The following is a 17,991-nucleotide window of genomic DNA, read 5'->3' as shown; positions in this document are numbered from 1 at the left end:
TTTTATGGTGTTGCCACAATAAAAGAAGTTGGATATGCTTACATGGTGCTGGCTTTGCTTTTTTGACTAATACTGAGGATTTTGGGCCTGTGCATCAGCCTTACCTGCGGGGGTGTGCCTTTTGTAGTCCCACCATGTCAAAATGCTTACTAGCTAAAGTGTCTGACACAGATGTGTTCTGTCTCCTTCAGCAGCTTGTTTGAGTTGTATTTGTGAACCTGGGTAAGTGTAAGTGTATAATATAGAATTTAAAGTAGCAAAAATGAATTACGTATAAAGTTCTGTAGATGAAACTGCAGCAGAAGATAAATATTTTAACTGTTATTTACCTATTTGTGATTTCGGAATTTTGGTTCTTTTTCACACTTACAGGAAACTAAAGCTGTTATAAATACCAGACCTGAAGTAAAACTACTGGATGCCTGTTTCGATAAGCTCTTCATTTTCTCCCAAGTACTTGCTGTCTTCACTGCTGCAATGTATATTTTGGCCAGTAAGTATTTGCATTAAACAGTGTATTAGAAATATCACATCAGTGTTGTTTTATTGCACTTTATTATATATTTATACGGCTGTAAATGTGTACTTTTCAGACTATAGGAAGACTCCAGAGTGATATGTTGCAGTACGTGTTTCTGCGTGTATTGTCTACATATGTGTATGTGTTTGTGTGTTTTGGAGGATGACTTCTTTTTAACTAAAATTGAATGTATCTTAAAAGTTGTAGCAAGAAATCCCAAGCTAATTTTATTTCCTTTCTTTTGGCACAATGATTTGCATCTTCAGTGTGGTAATCAAACCTCTCAGTGGAAGAAATCTGGACAAAGCCATAAATAAAAGTGGGGCAAAGGTCCAAAAATGGGGATAATTTTTTAATATTGCTCATACAAACTTAGAAGGTTGATAGAATAGCAAGTTTTGCATTAGCGTGAATTTTCTGAAGGGTATGAAGTTTGAAACTCAAATGTCTGTCATTATTTTCTAACTTCAGTGTTTAATGAGTTGTCAGAAATTTACCAGAAAACCATAATTGTATGAAAAACAGACCAAAAATATGAGGCAAAAATCTAGACATTCTGCAATAATCTGTACAGTTAAGTGATATGGCTGCCAATATGCCAAAGTACCTCATCTCTTTTGTGATTTTTACTCTCCTTGCTCTCCAAAGGAATCCTGTTATACACACACACACACACACACACACACACACACACACACACACACACACACACACACACCTTGTTGGCTGACATATTTGCATACTAAAATTTGAGATTCATTTTATATATTTATTTTAGTTGAATTTCATTTGTAATCCTACCAAATCTTTAGACTGTATTCTGACATTATCATTATAGCTGCTGTCATTCATTTTATACTTCTTTATTATGATTATTTACTTCACTAACTCTGACTTATTTTGCTTATAAATCTATAATAGGTGCTACTTAGAAGTGCTAGTTAAAAAGGTTATCTAAACAAATCTTCAGTTTGTAATATGTTTATCCCTGATCCATTTGTATTACTGGGGTAAGAAAACTTGTGAAAAGTATCACTGTGTACATTTTTCAGAGCCAAGTGGAGGACAGTTAACGAGCTAGTGAAAGTGGGGTTTACTGCCACATGCAATGTACCAGCTGATGGTTTTATACCTTCGTTTAATTCTGAGTTAGTGGTAGTACTAGACAGTCAAGTCAGGCTTATTAAGTCGACATATGTCTAACAACATTGTTACTTCTTTTGGTCAGTCAAATGCTAAAAATCAAGGGAATTACGTATCACTTTTGATCAAGGAAATACAGACGTAATGGAAGTGATCAAAGGGGGAAGAAGGAAGATGAAGTAGGAAGGAGAAATCCATGAAGGTTTATAAAACAAAGGAGAAAGACCACAGGCTGTGGCTATTCTCCACCGAAGATGATAGTTCCAAATTCTACTCGTAATTTTCCCTCAAACTTTCCTCCAGATTAACTTCCAGAAAAATTGAATGGTAAGAAATCCTAGGACACAGCGTGCTGAAGGATGCTGATAATAATATCAGGTGCCATAGAACAGAGCTCTGCTGTTTTTCTGTCAGGAGTAAGCTTAAACGATATGGTTGGTCCTTTACCAAAGCTAATAAGGTAAATAAAAATATACAAGTCATTATACATGCTGTAGTTAATGACTTAAACTATTCATTCTTGTATATATTAAAAGGGAATTGTGTTGTATGCAAGCTGACAGTTGTTATCAAAGAGAGCATATATCCCAGCTTAACCAAAGGCATGTTAAAGAAACATTAAATACATCTGATTTAACAAATGGTGTAAGAATCTAATCTTGGTTTCAGAGATGGACTGTGTTTTTCTACTGATGGCACGAAAAATGCAGCAAATCATTTTAGGGACTCCATTAAATCTCTCATTTATAGAAAGAGCCCCTGCTGAAAGACTTCATAAAATATGTTATAATGCAGTATTATTCATTTCTAGGATTGTGGATAATAAACTGGCAGAATTAGTCATTTGTTTGTATTCAGATTCCTTTTTACTTTTTTGTTGTTTTTTTTTTTTAAATACTTAAAATGAAATGACCAGGAAATAGTTAATGCTCAAGAAATCTGTCTTTGTTATTTGCTAAGAGTACTCTTCTCACTACATACAATGTACCAATAATTGCACCCCTCTGTAAATTCTTTGAGGTTACCAACATTTATAAATATTAAATATTGATATTTAAGTACGCTGATAAATTATTTTTTTAACTCTGTTGATTGTACCACTACTGGAGCTTTCTTGGTGACCTTGTTCCACATTGCTCTGGTTTCTGTGTGCATGTACTTACATTTTATCACCATATGTCTCTCAGAATGTAGGTCACTTTAGTCACTAGGTGTAGCCATTTCAGTAACTAAAGCTGCTTTGGCATGTTCTCTTCCACTACAATATCTGGTTTATGCCATTCTGCTTTCTTAACTGTTGGCATTAGATGATCTCATATGAACATTACCTCTTCATTTCTCAGTAATTATTTCTGGTTTTTGAACCAGCTCAACAGCACGAGTATAATAGAATCCACTGATAGGTGAATAATCGATGTTGCTAGTTTAAAAATACTTGTATAAAAAACACTTTATTGTATAAAACAACAACGACAAGGTTAAGCGCTTTCATCTAAAAAACTTAGACTTCATCAGAACACTGTCCTTACAAATTCCTTCATTTTTATACTACATTCATACTAATTAATGCACCAATCATACAGCAGTTCAACCAGCATATAAAAAAATATATAAAAATAAGAGTCTGCAGTTCCTATTTTAAAATAATAGTATATATGGTACTGAAACCACTAATACTTCTAATACATCAATCCACACTTTATATAAATATGTATATACATTCAAATATATGTTTACTTATATAAACTTTTTTTACATTTGTAAACCTCTCTAAAAAATCAAACCTTGTTCAACAATATGGGTTTGATCGTAATGTATTCATTAATTCCTGGTGGTGAAGTTGCATTTAATAAAATTTGCCATCTAACCTCTTTCTCTCCCAGAGTATGCTTAATACTCCCACCTCTTTGTGATACCTTCACCAATTCCAATATTGCAAACTTAAAAGTACTGCAATTGCAACTGTCCCGTACATGTCTAAATAGGGCATTATTCTCATCCCTTTTCTTTATTGCATACAAATGCTCATAAATCCTATTTTTCAATTTTCACACAAATACAGTACGGAAGGTATTGCATATTTAGATACTTATATTACCTTAACACCTAATGGTTTTAAGTCCAATATATATAGGAAGGAGACATTTAGTAACACATACCTGGAATACAACAGTTGTCATCCTGTTAGGTTAAAAAATAACATAGTCAAGGGTCAGTGTATTCGGGCTGCTAGAATGACTTCAGAGTATAGTGAGATGGTGATGGAGTTGAATACAATAGGTAATATGTTTAAGCAGAGGGGATACCCCGAGTATGTTATTAAGGATGCTATAGAGTATGTTAGTAAAATGTGGGGAATCAAATATAAACCTTTATTAGGAGTAGGCATAGACAATATAAGTATAACTAACAGTCAAGGAAATGAAAGGGATTTCCATATGGCATGTATATTACCCTTTAGCAACTACACTGAGGATATAAAACATATTATCAAGAAAAATTGGAATATTTTAAAGGGGGATGATGCAATATTGGCTTTAGTGGGTAACGAACCCATGTTTGTTAATAGTGTGGGGTTTAACCTTAAGAGTAAATTTGAACATAATGTAGAGAGGTTTAAAGGACAACTGACAGGCACACGGAAATGTGGTCACTGTAATCAATGTAAGGCTATTATGGAGGACCAGGAGGTGCAGTTACATAATATTAGTAAAAAATGTTTGCATTTTTGTTGTGGTAATTGTGATACTACCAATGTCATATATCTGGCCCTGTGCACCACCTGTCCTAGTTTTTATGTAGGTCAAACAGGGAGAAAATTGAAAAATAGGATTTATGAGCATTTGATTTTTTAGAGAGGTTTACAAATGTAAAAAAAGTTTATATAAGTAAACATATATTTGAATGTATATACATATTTATATAAAGTGTGGATTGATGTATTAGAAGTATTAGTGGTTTCAGTACCATATATACTATTATTTTGAAATAGGAACTGCAGACTCTTATTTTTATATATTTTTTATATGCTGGTTGAACTGCTGTATGATTGGTGCATTAATTAGTATGAATGTGGTATAAAAATGAAGGAATTTGTAAGGACAGTGTTCTGATGAAGTCTAAGTTTTTTAGATGAAAGCGCTTAACCTTGTCGTTGTTGTTTTATACAATAAAGTGTTTTTTATACAAGTATTTTTAAACTAGCAACATCAATTATTCACCTATCAGTGGATTCTATTATACTCGTGCTGTTGAGCTGGTTCATTGTTGGACTCGAGTTTTTGGTATTATTTTATTTCTGGTTTTTGGTTCATGTTTCCAGTGCTTCTTAGTTATAATGCTTACATAGTCTAGAATGTAAAACCTTGTCACAATATTGTCCCTTCAAGTCTAAAGATGTTCAGTTTAAGTATGTCACAGTCAACTACAAGATATGCAACAGTTTCTAATTATGTACTGCAAAGCTTACATTTGTCCTTATGTTCCACTTTCTGTATAGATGTTGTGAGCTAGTGTATGCAATCCAATATCTTGAGCTGACATATTAGCCTTTCATCTTTTGGTTTACATTCAACTCTCCTTAGCCATTCATACAGCAAATCTTGATCAATGTATGATGTTCCAGGAGTCCTCTATATTTGACAATATAATTGTAGAGTTTCCAGTTCTGTTTTATTTCTTCAGGTAGAGAACTTTATATTTTTATTTTTTTTTAGCTACCTCTGTTGCGCCACCCCCACCCCCACACACACATACACACACACACACACACACACACACACACACACACACACACACACACACACACACACACCTTTTCTGTCTTTCTAGATTTAATTCTTTACCTGTTTCCTTCTTCTTGCTTAAACTGATCTGAACAGTGGTGTCACCTTCAATTTGTTTTCTATCTAAATTAGAGTTTTTACTATGTTTGGATCTGATGGTATCAACAAATATTTATGCAACCCCATAACTGAAGTCAGATACATGCAGGGATATATAATCTCGACATACACTGGTGTTTATATATCATTTAACAGGCATGATTCAGCTTTCTTGTTTTCCTCTCTAAGTGATTCAGTACTTTTGGGGCTAATTATTCACACTGAAACTGCAAGTTAGAATAATGAGAATAAGATGATTTATTTGTAGATGTCAGGTTCGTTTTTTTGGTATTAGCTTTAGTCTTTTAAAAATGTGTTACCAAGCTTTGTTCTCATTTGTTGTTGCACTGCTGGCATATATTCCCAGGTATTTAACCACCCTTTCTTATTTCACTTCTTTTATATCTCATTCATTTTCCAAGATGGTAATTTCTTGATGCATCATTTTCCTGCTCTAAATGTTAATTTCTGGGGTTTTCCTGCTATAAATTTTGTTTTTTCACATTTGTAAAAACCAAATGTGAGCTATATAGTTTTAAATAATCCAGAAAAAGGAGGTGAAGTATCATTTGTCAAGTTAGTTTTCTTAAAGTCAAGCTGATAGTCAGTTGATTAAACAGCTTACTGCGTTGAGGGCAAAACAATAATGGTGGTAAACAAGCACCCTGGAATATCCTTCATTGGATTTTTATTCCTGGGATAGTAATTTAGCATTTTTTGTGGATGAATTCTAAAGTGGCTTGTCACATTGTCATTGTAATTCCTATATAATTTATCAATATATGATGCATTTTTTTAAATGTTTGTAAGTATCTGTGAGATCAATGAGACAGTCACCAAAGCCATGGATGAGAGGAAGACAGTGCACACCACCTACCTTGACCTGGCCAAAGCCTTTGATACTATTCCCCACCTAGGTATAATAGATAAACTCTCTAGGCATCAGTCCGTATGTTACCAGATGGGTAGCAAACTGGCTCACTGATAGAACTTACCTAGTCAAAATAGGGGAAGCCACCTCAAGCAGTCAACCCATAATGAACGGTGTACCCCAGGGATCAGTCTTGGGGCCTTTGTTGTTTGTGATATACTTTTCTGAGTTGCAAGCCAAAGCCAGTGGGCTATGGCTGACCTAGTTTGCAGATGACTGCAAGCTGGGCACTGTCATCAATTCTCCTACTGATGCGTACATCCTCCAAAAGGGTCTCACCCAAATGACTGGTGCCAGAAAAATGGCCACAAACTGAATGCCAAAAATGCATCATCATCCCCTTTGGGGAGAGTGACTTCCCCACAAATTATCACATTAATAACAAGGTCCTAAGCATGCAATCAGTCGTGAGGGACTTGGGCACCCAGGTTGATAGCAAACAGACTTTTGACCACCATATTGCCTCTGTTGTACAGAAAGCTTTCTACATGGCCCACCTCATTAGTAAGAGTATCTCATCCAGGGAAAATCAAATGGATAGACTACCTGCATTCAGGAATTATGCTCATACATCTACCTCCCAGAACGAAGCACTAAAGGCGGAGGCATGTCCATATTCATTAAGGATATCCACACCTCCAGGCTAGTTGCACAGCATAATGCATCTGAGATTATCCAAGTGCAACTAACTCTGGGCAAGACCGCAATCCAAATTGTAGCTTGCTACAGACCCCCCACCATGCCCCAGGATTCCCACTCCTCATTTCTTGATACACTGGAAAGTATTAGGGTACAACCCAACACCCTAATAATGGGCAATTTCAACTACCCCACCATTAACTGGGAAAACTACTCATGTACCAACTCCTTAGCTCAACGTTTTCTAGAATTCGTAAATTCCAACACCTTGGATCAACTTATTCACACCCCCACCAGGGGCAGCAATATCCTAGACCTGGTAATTACCAACATGGGAAACCAGTGTTCCACACCAGAGGTCAATTCCTCGTTGGTCAGATCTGACCACAAGCTAATCAGCCTAGACATCCACATCCCACCCCCACCCCCAATTAGGGAAACCATCGTAAAAAACTTCTATAAAGCCAACTTCACACTTCTTAAGATAGAAGTGGCAAACTTCATGACACCCATGCAGATGGACAGTAAAGGTATGACTGCTGAATCCTACACAAATGCACTTTATAAGCACTTACACGAGTGCATGGATCATGCTATCCCTAATAGAACCAAGATGTTATCCTCCAAAAAAAGGAAGCCAATCTGGTGGTCCTCTGCCATAAACAAACTCTACAACAGAAAAAAGAAACTGTTGCAAAAGAGTAAAATCCCATGACTGGAGGAACTCCCTGGTCAACCTCAGTAAGAAGCTGAGATCCCTCATAAAATACTCCAAAGCTAGTTACGAAAACAAAATTGCCACTGACTCTAAAGGCAACCACAAAGCATTCTATAGCTATGTCAAGAATCTCAATGGGAACACTCAGATCTGCTCTGAGTTACAGCACAATGGCGCTAAATATACAGAACCAACTGATATTGCCAACATCCTAGCAGATAGGTTCAGTGCTAACTTTACCCCCCCTCTCACCCCCTAGAGGGCCCATCTCTATACCGGAAGAATGCAAAGTTCCTATAATCACGGCTGCACAGGTAAAAAACACACTCTCCAAAGCCAAGAACACAGCATCCATGGGACCTGACAATATCCCAGGCTGCGTTCTACACAAACTACAGAATGAACTGGCACCCTACCTAAGTACCATGTTCAATCATAGCCACACCTCAGGCTTTGTACCCACTGAATGGTGCACCGTGACGGTTATCCCACTCCACAAAGGGGGAAGCCATGATGGACCCCAGGAACTACTACCCATTAGCCTGATGAGCCTGGTCTGCAAGACTATGGAACGTATCATTGTGGAACTCATAAACAAAGACATTGGTAATTTCCAAACTCTGGACCCTACTCAGTTTGGATTTGTAAAAGGCAGATCATGTCTCCTAAACCTGATTGACTTCTTTGAAGCAGTCACCAAAGCAATAGATGAGGGTAAAATGGTTTACACAGCTTATCTAGATCTCGCCAAGGCTTTCGACACCATCCCCCACTCTGGAATTATAGATAAGCTCACTAAACTAGGTATAAATCCCTATGTCACAAGATGGGTTGCCAACTGGCTCACGGACAGAACCCACACTGTGAAAGTAGCGTATTCCAAATCCGACTTCAGACCAGTGACAAGTGGAGTACCACAGGGATCAGTCCTGGGTCCTCTCCTGTTTGGTATCTACTTCTCTGAAGTGCAGGCTAACACAGAAGGTCTTTGGCTAACAAAGTTTGCAGATGACTGCAAACTAGGAGCCATAATCGAAACTCCTAATGATGTGGACAAACTACAAAAGGGCCTCACTGAGACAGATACCTGGTGTCAAAGCCATGGCCTGAAGCTCAATGCCAAAAACTGTATTGCCATCCCATTTGGTAAAAACTCTGTACCCATGAACTACCACATAGCTGGTAGTCTACTTAATGCCGAAAATGTGATAAGAGACCTTGGGACACAGGTGGACAGTAGTCTCTCCTTTGATAACCACATCGCCACAGTGGTCAGGAAATCCTTCTACGTGGCTCATCTCATCACAAAAGGATTCTCATCCAGAAAAAAAGAGGTCATTGTTCCCCTCTACTCATCACTCATTAGACCCATTATAGAGTACAACGCCCCTTTTGGTATGTACCTCACAAGACATCTACAACAACTGGAAAGACCACAGAAATACCTCACAAAGAGGATTACTGGCCTCAAACAGATGCCCTATGCAGACAGTCTCAAAAAACTACAGCTTTACTCCATTGCATATCACCTGCTCAGGGGCGATCTCTGCCTAACATACAAAGCTATGTCAAACCCAGAGCTGTTGGACTTGCTCCACTTAAAGAAATCCCAATCCCCCCCGAGCTACATGCTCTAGGGACCTAAACCTTGTCACCACAATAAACAGAACATGCTGGAGAGATAGATTCCTGTCCCAGAGACTTCCCATACTCTGGAACAGACTACCTATCTATGTCAAACAGAGCTCCTCATTAGCACTCTTCAAGAAAAATCTTGATGATTGGATGGGAAATGGGAAATTCACCCCAGGGATCACTTCTGTGGCTCTGCTCAACAGGGGCACAGGAAAATAATTTTCTTGGGTGGCGAAAGCCAGGGTACATTTTTTGGCTAGGCTTATATAGTCCCTAGGGCCAATAGGCTAGTACCTACCTATGAACCTATGAACCTATACAGTGGCTATAAAAAGTTTACCCACCCCTGTTAAAATGCCAGGTTTTTGTGATATAAAAAAATGAGGCCACAATAAATCATTTCAAAACTCTTCCCACTTTTAATGTGACCTATAACCTGTACAATTCAATTGAAAAGCAAAAAAATCTGTTAGGAGAAAAATATAAAAAAAAAACATACAATAAGCTGGTTGCATAGGTGTGCACACCCTTAAACTAATACTTTGCTGACGCACCTTTTGATTTAGTTGCAGCATTCAGTCTTCTTGGGTACACACCTGCCATCAGTTAAAGAGACTCTGATTAACCCCAAATAAAGTTCAGTTGTCCTAGTAGGATTTTCCTGACATTTACTCAGTTGCCTGCTACTGCAAAAACAATGGTTCACAGAGAGCTTACAAACATCAACTGGATCTCATTGTTGAAAGGTATCAGTCAAGAGAAGGGTACAAAAAATTTTCCACAGCATTGGATATACCATGGAACACAGTGAAGACAGTCATCAAAAAGTGGAGAAAATATGGGACAACAGTGACATTGCAAAGAACTGGACGACCCTCCAAAATTGATGAAAAGACAAGATGAAAACTGGCCAGGGAGGCTGCCAAGAGACCTACAGCAACACTGAAGGAGCTGCAGGAATTTCTGGCAAGTAGTGGTTGTGTACTACATGTGGCAACAATCTCCCATATTCTCCATATGTCTGGACTATGGGGTAGGGCTACAAGACGGAAGCCCTTTCATACACAGAAAAACATCCAGACCCAGCAAAAATTTGCAAAACAATGCATAAAGTCTCCCAAAAGCATTTGGGAAAATGTGTTATCCTCTGATGAGACCAAGGTTGAACTTTTTGTCCACAATTCCAAAAGGTACATTTGGTGCAAAAACAACACTTCACATCACCAAAAGAACACCATGCTCACAGTGAATCATGGTGGTGGCAGTATCATGCTTTGGGGTTGCTTTTCTTCAGCTGCAACTGGGGCTTTAGTCAATCTGGAGGGAATTATGAACAGTTCCAAATACCAGTCACGTTTGGCCCAAAACCTTCAGGCATCTGCTAGAAAGATGAAGAGGAATTTCACCTTTCAGCATGACAATGACCCCAAGTATACATTCAAATCAACAAAAGAATGGCTTCACCAGAAGAAAATTAAAGTTTTGGAATGGCCAACCAGATGCTAGACCTAAATCCAATAGAAAATCTGTGGGGTGACCTGAAGAGGGCTGTGCACAAGAGATGCCCTCGCAATCTGATAGATTTGGAGCACTTTTGTAAGGAAGAGTGGACAAATATTGTCAAATCAAGATGTGCCATGCTGATAGACTCCTACCCAAGAAGACTGAATGCTGGAATTAATCAAAAGGCGCTTCAACAAAGTATTAGTTTAAGGGTGCGCACACATGCAACTAGCTTATTGTACATTTTTTTATTTTTTATATTTTTCCCCTAACAAATTAGTTTGTTTTTCAATTGAATTGCACAGGTTATATGTCACATTAAAGGTGGGAAACGTTTTGAAATGATTTATTGTGGTCTCATTTTTTTTATATCACAAAAACCTGGCATTTTAACAGGGGTGTGTAAATTTTTTATATCCACTGTATAGGTGGATGTATGAGCGTAATTCCTGAATCCAGGTTGTGCATCCATTAGATTGATCATTGTTTGGTCTTTGGTAACATTGCTTTGAGTAAATAGATAAGTGCCCCATTAAGGAACCTTCTTTTACCTTTCTAAAGTGTTTTGCCTTAACAGTATTAGATGTCAGCTGAGAGGAGAAAGTGCCCAAGTGCAGTAGATAAATCCCTTACACAGACTTGCATACCCAGTGTCACTTCTGCTTAGGAACAGAACATGACTACAAAGCCTGTTTCATTTTCCAATTATTTGTACTTAAGATATTGTGATCCCGTTTGTCCTTGCTCAACACTTTTTTGGAGACCCAATGTCTGGAATGCATGGTCCACTCTGAGATGGAGGATCTCGCTTCACCAGACCTATCTCTACCACTTAAGAAGAGGGTTAAAAGAACTAAGCCAGAGACTCAGTTGTCTCTTTACCTGCTGAGGTTTCAGAACCTGTTGTATATCTGATTCCATCTCATATGCCCTCTACAAGTACCCTGCTGGAGGCCTGTACGGGGTTGGAGAAACTTACTACTGAGGAATCCACAGAGCTGAACCATGAATTTTCATCTCAGAGAGTCCAGAGGGCACTCCTAAGACCTTAGATACTAGTTATGAAAGAGATCCCGGGTAAACTTGCTGAGGTATGTCAGTGGTCTGAATCCCAGTGCTTGGTTCAGGCAGACATCACACCAAAATAAGAACTGCCAAACATAAGCATGTAACTTTTCCTACTATTTGTAGGAAGAGGGAATGGATAGATTTTCCTCAAGGTTTGCTCAAGGCCATTTTGGCATGAAGCCTCCTTTGTTTTTTTCCCAGCCCTCCTCCCCCCACTTCTCAAAAGATTGCTGTGGGTTCTCTTCCACTGAAGATGAGGAAGCTTTTGATTCTGACCATTCTCTGGCCTGTTCCTCTCAAATCCATTTTCCTGGCCAAGTCCCTTCTGATGATGAAGATTCCCTTTCTCTTGACTTTCCTGTGGAAAAAGCTTCTTTTGGAAAGACAATTTTAAACAGGATGAAGCATTTTGAATGGGAGTCTAAGCAGATTGTAGAGGTCCAGAAAAGATGCTACAGCCTCTTGGAAATGGGAATCTAGCCCCTTCCCTAGTTCATCCTGTTCTTGAACCTGTCTTGAATGCCCTTCAGTTTAGCTCTGCTGGCCTGACTTGCAGCCTCCTTCCCTCAAAAGGCCAGTCAGATTTTATAAGGTGTTTACCTCAGAGACAATAGGTACAGGGTTTAATTCTCACTAAGAAAAATTGTCTGGGCTTAAAATGGTATACAAAGACAGTTAGCTTAGTACTTACCTATGAACCTATGAAGCTATAAAGTCCCTAATGATCTTACGTTCTTTAAAAATCCTGGGATGGACCACTTGCCAATGTCTCTCTCTCTTCTGACAAACATTTTAAGCACCTTCCTAATGCCAAAGTTAGCAGGGCTATGGACAGGTGGGGTAAAAAGGTTTAAACCACCTTTACTTTGGCATTCAGGGCTATCTGTTACCAAACCCAAATGATTAAATATTTGATATCCATCCTGAATTCCTTAACCAAGGTAGTCGTAGCGTCACATGGTATTGATTCTAAACAACAAATATTGTCCTTCCTTAAACAGTCTAGACAAGTAGCCAAAGACAGCATTAAATGTTATGATGGAGTAGAGGCCTCATCCAGAGCAGCTGCTACTGGCTCTGTCACCCTCAGGTATGCATGGCTTCATAGTCGACACCTACCTGAAGACTTTAAAGCAAAATGCATACATTGCCTATTAGAGTCTTTGTCTAATCCATCCAAAACCCTGCAAGAACAGAGCAAAAATATGAAGGACTGCAGACAGCTTTTGTTAACCTCCATACCTAGGTACCAGAGGCATTACCCAACCAAACCCACCTCTTTTGTCAGAAGGGATCCTATATCCAGACAGAGACACAGGAAGGCCCCCAGAAAGTAGTTCCCATAGAATCCACAGAGAGATTCCTCTTCTGGGAAGTTCCTCTTTGGTTATAAATCTCTGGGACTCTACAAATTTTTTTCCCTCCTCCACCCCCCCAGTCCTGCCCTACCCATTTAAAAAAGGCTGATCCAGATAATCTCCATCTGGGAAAAGATCCTAACGGGTGCTCTGTGTAATAAAAAAAGGCCTACACCATGTCTTGGATAGAAATCCCCCCTAAATGGCACACCTGCCCTTTCCCACAATCATTTCCATCTGCTTTCGCCCATGCTACATGAATTACAGATGCAAAGCATAATAGAACAAGTGCCTCAAGAATTTGTTGGAAAGGGCTTTTACTCTAGAATCTTCCTAGTACCAAGGAAAGAAGGCCAATATAGACCCATACTGGATCTCTCTTTTACTAAATACTTTTAAGTGTCAACCTTCAAAATGCACTCTATCCACACTCTGCTACCTTTCATACTGCCTTAGGCCTTTCTAGTATCTCTAGATCGAAAAGATGCTTATTTCTGTATAACAATTTGCCCTCCTTGCAAGAGATTCCTCAAGTTTTGTACTGGGTCATCTCACTTTCAGTTTACTGCTTTGCCTTTTAGGCTTTCCGTAGTCTCAAGACTTTACAAAGTGTCTGGCACCAGTGATTGCCTTCTGTCGAATCCAGGGTATCCAGATTTTTCCCTCCTTAGACAACCTATTAATACAAGCCTCCTCAGCACATATACTCTTGCAACATCTCCAGTTCTCCCTCAATCTTCTCTAACAGTTGGGTTTCATGGTCACCTCCCTGCAGCCAAATCTGAGCTTAGTTTTTGTGGACTGCAGATGGGACACCAAAAGGATGTAGACTTATTTGTCTCATGCAGAGCCTTACAAATTACTTTAACAACCTTGTCTCACTCAATCAATGCTCTGCCAAGGAGATCCTAAGGGCCCTAAGATTCATGGAGGTGACTATACCAATGCTCCCTCTAGCCAGACTGCATATGAGGAGAATCCAACATATCTGAAATCAGTTTGGTTGCAGCACTCTCAACCTCTGGATGCAGTAACTCTTCTATTACCTTCTTTTAGTAGAGAATTCTCATGGTGGAAGGATCAGCTAAAGCTCAACCCACAACTTGCCTTGGCCCTCCAGTCCCAATTCAAGAAATCTACTCAGATGCCTCAGGTGAGGTGCGGGGGTCCTGGACAGGGTCAAACTGAGTACAGAGCAGATGGCAGCCAGAACTGTTGAGGAACTTATCAGCATGAAGGAGATAAGAGCTCTCATCTAAGCTCTTCAAATTTTTTGTCATATCTGGAGACCAGGTCCTCTATGAGTGTTCACAGGCAATACCACAGTCACATGGTACATAAACAAGCAAGGTGGAACCAGTCTTTACCAATAGTGCAAACTGGCACAGACCACCTGAGACATAGCTACCCAGAAAAGCATGTCGATAATAGCTATATACATCCCATCACAGGACAATGTGTTGGCAGACTTATTAAACAGAACATTGGAGGATCCTCACAAATGGACCCTGAACAGGCAGGTTTTCCTGGACATCCTTCTCCATTGGGGAACACCTCGGACAGACCTGTTTGTATCAGTGACCAACAAACAGCTCGGTCAGTTTTGCACGATGGACCCTTGCCCTTTAACCTGTCGGACAGATGCTTTTGGCTTTTTGTAGATATAGAAATTCCTTTACACCTTATCTCTACTACCTCACATCCCAAGAGTTCTTCTAAAGACCCAAAAAGAAAAGCCCAAACCCTTGCTACTGATCTCCTTTTGGCCAAGACAACATTGGTTTCCTCTTCTTTTTCATGTAGCTAGGGGCAATTACTACAAACTGCCACTACAAGTGGATCTCATCACTACAGTAGAAAGGATCACTACTACACCCAAGTTTTAAATGTATGTATATTTTTCCATACACCTGCATCCTTATTTTCATCCCACCCATAGTTACCTACCTAACCTTGTGGATGATAGGATTTTAATTTCTTACAGGCGCTACTTTCTGAATACATCATTATGGTTTTCCAAGAAGCCAGGAGACCCTCCACTCAAAAAACTTACATAGCCAAATGGAAGAGATTTTCCTTTTGGTGCCATAGAAATGGACAGGACCCTAAGAAATCAGAGGTAACTTCCATGCTAAAATATCTGTGTGAGCTCATGCATACAGGTTTCAACTACTCTTCCATCAAAGCCTACCTATCAGCCATCTCTGCCTGTTTACCTCTCAGTCCTCCACTTATGTCCAGACCAGAGGTTAAGTTATTCTTTAAAGGGGTTCTCCATCTTAGACCACCAAGGAAGCCCATAACCCCTTCTTGGGACCTCTGCTTAATGCTGGAAAAGGTTACCTTACCTCCTTTTTAACCAGCAGCTTCAGAAAATCTCAAATTCTGCTCTTGGAAAACTGTTCTGCTTCTGGCACCACTTCAACTTGGAGAGCTCTGAAGGCCATTCATCTTTTTCTTATTTTTCACAAAGACAAGGTAATGCTGAGGGTTAACCCTCATTCATACCTAAAGTAGTGAACAACCTTTCTCTCAACCAAGCCATAAATCTCATTACTTTTTCCCCAATGCACAGAACTTGGGGGAGGGCAGAGCTCCTACACTCTCTTGACATTTACAGAAGTTAAGATTCTATTTGGACACAACCAAATCCATTTGAAAACTGTTTGTCTCTTTCAAGGACTCAGAATGGGCCAACCATTATCTAAGCAAACAGTTGCAAGCTGGATCTCTAAGACCTTGTTTTTTTGTTATTCTCTATGTGGCAATTCCTTGCCCCTTTGCCCTTGAGCTCATTCCACCAGGGCAGTAGCTTCCTCTGGGGCATTATACAAAGGGGTGGATGCAGAGCCATACTGGAAGTTGCCACCTGGTCTTCTGTACACACCTTCACATAAACATTAGAAAACTGATGCTTTTAAAAGTCCAGAGTTGCTTTTGCTAAGTAAGTCCATTCGGGCCTCTTGGACAGTTCTGCAGCTTACTAACCAACCAATCTTACATTCCCGTCAGCTCTGGGAGACACCCATTGGTAAGGAATGCTGCAAGAGTGATTTCAGTCAGGATGTAGTATAGTTATTTAAGAGTTTACCATAAGATTAGATGTCCTACTGACCACTGTTGCAGTATTCCTTCCCACTCTCTTTTCCCTGTACATTTATTTTCTACTACCACTCTGTATTCCTTCTCCATCTGTCCCTGTCCTGTGGACAGCATCCAAGAGCTGAGGGGGCTTCCTGTGCTTGTCCTGTGGACAGCATCCTAGAACTGAGGGGGCTTCCATGCCTCTTCATACTTTGCCCCTCCTAGCTGACCATTCTCTCTTGCAGGGGTCTATAGGCCACTGGTTTTGAGTTAGTCTGAGGAATTATGACCATATGTCTACCTAAATACCCCTATGTTTAGGAGCTGAGGTCACATATTGGATGTAGAACCCTGAGAAGGCAAAGCTTTGGTAACCTGGCTGGAAATCATCGGTGATAACCCATTGATTAGGAATACTACAAAATTGATCAGTAAAACATCTACTGTTATAGGTTCATAAGTTCATAGATGTGTACTAGGCTAATGGCTTTGGAGCCTTTACAAGCCTACCCCATAAGATTACCCTGGCATTGTGCCACCCGACCTTAGTTCCCAGGGCCTCTGTCGAGTAGAGCCACTGGAGTGATCCCCGGGATGAATTTTCTATTTCCCATCCACTCATCAAGATTTCTCTGGAAGAGGGCCAGTGAGGTGTTCTGCTTGACATGTATGGGGAGTCTGTTCCATAGCATGGGCAGTCTCTGGGTTATGGACCTATCCCTCCAGCATGTTCTGTTGATTGTGGTAATGAGGTTGAGGTCTCTGGAGTGCGTGGTTCGGAGGGATTAGGATTTCTTTAGATGTAGCATTTCTAACAGAGCTGGGTCAGACATGGCTTTGTAAGTCAAGTCTTGGTAAGTTCTTACACAACTGGACTTGCCCTGATAACCTGCAAATTTCTCCTAATAGAGAAAGTGTATTTTCACCTCTGTTATATTTGATACTATATTTTCATTCATCAGTTAGCATGTAAAATAGAAAACTATGAATACTTTTATCCTGATTGTAAAAATCTTGTACTTACTGTGTTATTTCATGTATATACTTTGTTAAGCAGAAAACTATATACGTATATTCTATATTGTCTGGTATTATCTTTCACATTGTCTCTGTTATTAATTGTTATTCTTTGTAATTTGGAGATTTTCTCCTCAGGGTTCCACTGAAAAAAAACACCTGCCCAGTCAAACTAATCTGATCAACAAATGTCAAATAAATAAATAAATAGTAGTATAAAATACCACCTTAGGTTTCACCTTAAAAGAGGCCACCATCCTATTAGGACTAACCCAGTCAACAAATATTAAATAATTAAAAATAAAAATTCCCAGCTACATGGTTCTCATGTCAGGGTGTAGCATTTCCTAGCTGGCCCCCTCCCGCAGGGAAACCCCACTGAGTTTTGCAGAGGGTAGCTACAAATTTTAAATGTCTTACTATGTTCTGTAGGCAGGGTAGATCCATTCCAGCCTTCCACCACACACTATAAAAAGTTAAAATATGAAATG

General features: G+C 39.4%; 1 protein-coding gene across 2 annotated transcripts in view; it reads left to right on the top strand.

The window, feature by feature from the left end:
* Nucleotides 1–376: 376 nt before the first annotated feature.
* OSBPL6 (oxysterol binding protein like 6) overlaps nt 377–17,991 on the top strand; it is a 1,023,860-nt gene continuing 1,006,245 nt past the window's right edge. For both annotated transcript variants that reach the window (XM_044075314.1, XM_044075313.1), the window contains exon 1: nt 377–493. The gene's annotated coding sequence lies outside the window, so the exon portion shown is untranslated. The remainder of the gene's footprint in view (nt 494–17,991) is intronic.

The sequence above is a fragment of the Protopterus annectens genome, chromosome 6.part0, assembly GCF_019279795.1.
Source record: "Protopterus annectens isolate FY-2018-M chromosome 6.part0, PAN1.0, whole genome shotgun sequence".
Classification (NCBI taxonomy): Eukaryota; Metazoa; Chordata; order Ceratodontiformes; family Protopteridae; genus Protopterus; species Protopterus annectens.
Note: the sequence above shows the minus strand (reverse complement) of the source record. Positions and strands in the feature narration are given on the sequence as shown.